General features: G+C 45.8%; 1 protein-coding gene and 1 pseudogene across 1 annotated transcript in view; one reads left to right on the forward strand and one right to left on the reverse strand.

Moving 5' to 3' along the window:
• The window catches only part of TMEM163 (transmembrane protein 163), a 255,429-nt gene that overhangs the window by 165,513 nt on the left and 86,125 nt on the right, over window positions 1–3,791 (reverse strand). The gene's annotated exons all lie outside the window — the stretch shown is intronic.
• The window catches only part of LOC105979472, an 11,245-nt pseudogene continuing 7,829 nt past the window's right edge, over window positions 376–3,791 (forward strand).

Here is a 3,791-nt window from a genome sequence, read left to right on the forward strand (position 1 = left end):
CCTTTCAACCAGCCCCACATGTGATTATCGGCCAGGCTGGCACAATTAACTAACTCACACAGCAACGAGTTTTCCTTCTAACCCCAAAAGGGCATGAATTTATAATCCCTGACGGACTTGTGGGTGACAGACAAAAGCACTGGGTGGCAGATACCTCCCCTGCTGCCTCCCCAAGATCCACTATCCCTTCTCATTTGCCATCAAACTCCGGTTCTGAATAGACAGCAAGGTACCTAGTTAAACACTCCTGTTTCCCAGACTCCCGTGCAACAAGGGAGGCCATGTGCCCCAGGACAGACAGATGGGTAAGACAGAACATGCCCGCATGCTCTGACCCTGTACTAGCCCTTTCATGTCTCATCTCCAGAGGTGAGCATGAAAAATGAAGATCTCGCCGTGCTAAGGCTGGAGGAGCAAGCGCTGCAGAACGTGGGCGACGGGAGGTTGTGAGTCCCCTTCCTCTGGATTCATACGAGAAAGGTAACTCCCCATTCGGCTGAGTGCCACAGTCAGGTGTTCTGTACCACGTCATCCCACACTGACAAACCAGCCACGGGAAAAATGCTCCCCAGAGCCTGTCAGGCAGCACCATCGCTCGTTATCACCCTTTAACTGCACCGCTGTCCAGAGCGGGGCGGGTGCCAAACACCTACTGCTTTTAGCCAGTAACTACTTCTCAATCCTCTAACCTGTCCGAGCCAGTTTTTATATTTTGACAAGCCTTGCACAAATGCCGACTTCACACTAAGTTCTTAGAATGCGGCTCTGATTTCCTTCCAAGAGTGTGACTCTCCGCACATTAAGGTACCTTCTTTCTTCCTGTGGATTTCTGGAGCTCACCATGGGAAAGAACAGAAGCAGCAGGATCATAGGATCTGATTTTCCATGAGGCTCCAAACACATCCTTTATAAAACAGAAGCCCGGTTGGAATTGGCCTCACAGTAATGGCTTGGTCTACAGTGCCAGGGAGGAGAAAGCATGCTGACAGCCACGACTGCAGCAGCAGCCCCCGGGTACCTGACCAGTCATGCTCTGCCTATGCCAGCGGTAACTTTGTGGTTGGTGCTGGTGTTTTTAACAAGTCAAACTCTCCAAACGGTAAAGCACTACTAACTCCAGAACCTCATGAGGCAGAAGAAACCTCCGCCAACGGCAGCTGCTAATTTGGTAGAGAAAAGTTTTCATTAATTCTTCAGGTTACTTAAAGCCCATGTTCAGCCCATAAGCACATGGGAGTTCCACTCCTTCTGAACTTTGTTCATGACAAAAGATATCAAAAGGAGCCTTGGTAGCATAGCGGTTACATTTGGGCTGCGATCCACAGGTCAGCAGTTCAAAACCATGGGCCATTCTGAGGGAAAAAGACAGGACTTTCTACTCCTGTAAAGAGTATATACTCTTCGAAACCCAAAGGGGCAGTTCTTTTTTTTTTTTAAATCGTTTTATTAGGGGCTCATCCAACTCTTATCACAATCCATACATACATTGTGTCAAGCACATTTGTACATTCATTACCCTCATCATTCTCAAAACATATGCTCTCCACTTAAGCCTCTGGCATCAGCTCCTCGTTTTTTCCCCTCCCTCCCCACTCCCCCTTTCCTCATGAACCCTTGATAATTTATACATTATTATTTTGTCCTATCTTGCCCTGTCCGACATCTCAAAGGGGCAATTCTACCCTGTCTTACAGGGTTACTACATGAGTCTGCATAGACTCTGTGACAGTCAGTGACTCCCATAGAAAACGCTGCACTTACCCAATGTGATGAAGGGAATGATGATTTCTAAATTACATGTGTGAAGTCTCCATAGTAATGCTAATCCTTCTCATTTGCTGAAACACGAATAAACCGAAAACAAGTCCCCACCCTAGAGCAGCTCTTGGAAGAACAGTACATCTTCTAATCCATTCTCATTTAAAATATAACTTACAATAGTTATTCAATTAATTTTAAAATCAGGTCTTGAGTCGGGGAATCCTCAGGGTTTCTCAGTCTGGTACTGATGACAACTGGGCCAGAAACTTCTTGGCTGGGAGCGGGGAATGTTCTCTGTGCATTGTAGATCATTTAGGAACATCCCTGGCCTCTACCTCGTACATGCCAGCAGCACTTCTCAAGGAATGACAGCCAAAAAGGTCTCCACCTATTGCCACATGGTCCCTGGAGGGCAAAGCCACCACTGGCTGAGAACCTTTGCTCTACCTGAAAAGGAATTTCATCCAGACCCATTTTACAGATGAGAAAATTGAAGTCCAGGGAGACCAAGAGCCACACCCCAAGGCCCCAGAGCTGAGATCATGCCAGAGAGAAGGCTGGTGTCATGGAGCTCCTCCCTGGTGCTCGGCACTCCATCACACTGAACTGGTCCATGTGCACCTGTTGGTTCAAGGCATCCCTCCAAACCTGTCCCAGAGGCTTCTCTTAAAACACCATGACCATCCTTTGCTAAAGGAGCAGCGATTCATCCTTCTCTATCCTTTCCCTGTCACTCAACCGCTGAAGTACTATTTGAGGTTTCAAAGAACCAAAAATTCCACATAAGAAATCAAGACCCTTGGACTGCCAAGGGTAATTGCAAGAGTCCTGGGAAATCGCTCACTGTGGTGAGGAGGATGCCAAGATGAATGGATCCACTCTTATCGGCTGTAGTTGATGTCTTTAGCAGGAGAGATAAGACAAAGGACAAAAAACAGTAATTCTAGCAGAACAAGATAAACGTTGAAACCCAAATACAGATAAAGGGCTCCTGACCGGCAGCCAGCAGAAGCCAATCACTTGGCATCTGAGAAAGATTTGGAGAGGCACAGACTAGGAAGAAGTGTTACAGGTGACAAATACTATGTGAGTGTGGACACACACGCAGGTCAGCAAGCAAAGGTGCTGCAAATAACACCCAGACCTGGCATTCAGAGGGAGACAAGAGAATGGTCATGTTGGTTGTGGGACTTTCAAACATCTCTATAAGCCAGGAACTGAAGATCCATGCCTGTTCTGGCCAGATTATCTCCAGACATAGCATTAGTGTTAACCAAACCAGTGGTACCTTCTTACCTGGTTATATTACGGTAGCTAACAGAGATCAGGCAAAGGACAGGAATGGAAATGAGGCCAGAGACATTCATTGACACCAAACTAAAAAGCGCTGTCATGAAAGCTGGTTCTGAAATTTATAGTCCACGGAAGCCCTGATGGTTCAGTGGCTTGTGTGTTGGGCTGATACCTTGAAGGTCGGCAGTTCGAAAACAGCCCAGCCACTCCTCAGGAGAAAGATGAGGCTTTCTACTGCCATGTGAAGAGTTATCGTTTGGGAAACCCACAGGAGCACTTCTACTGTGGGTAGAAGTGCACTGTCCATATGAGACAGAATTAAATTAATGATAGCACGTTTGTTTTTGTGTTGTAGTTGTTCTATAGTCTATATAAGTGCCTGCAAGGTTTTGCTTATGTATTTGTTGATTATATTTTGGGACCCAATAAAAGGGGGGATGCATATACATGATTCATTTTTAAATAACTGTAAAAGAGTGTTAGTAACCTTCCATAAATACTTTATGAATATTCACCCTGTTTTCTTTCTAAACAAATAGAAATATATAACAGCATACACATTCTTCTCCTTAGTCCTTAGTCAAAGGACCAGGGCATTTTAGAGTTTGTTCCATATCAGTCCATAGCATTCACATCTAATGATTCTGAATGTGCCTGCTAGCTGCCATGGGGCCTGTGCCCAAAGGAACAAAACACTGTTTCTCCATCATCACCAACAGTTAGGGCATCAGGAGGAT

Source organism: Echinops telfairi, unplaced genomic scaffold (genome assembly GCF_000313985.2).
Source record: "Echinops telfairi isolate 266 unplaced genomic scaffold, ASM31398v2 ScPeMD7_15;HRSCAF=58, whole genome shotgun sequence".
Taxonomy (NCBI): domain Eukaryota; kingdom Metazoa; phylum Chordata; class Mammalia; order Afrosoricida; family Tenrecidae; genus Echinops; species Echinops telfairi.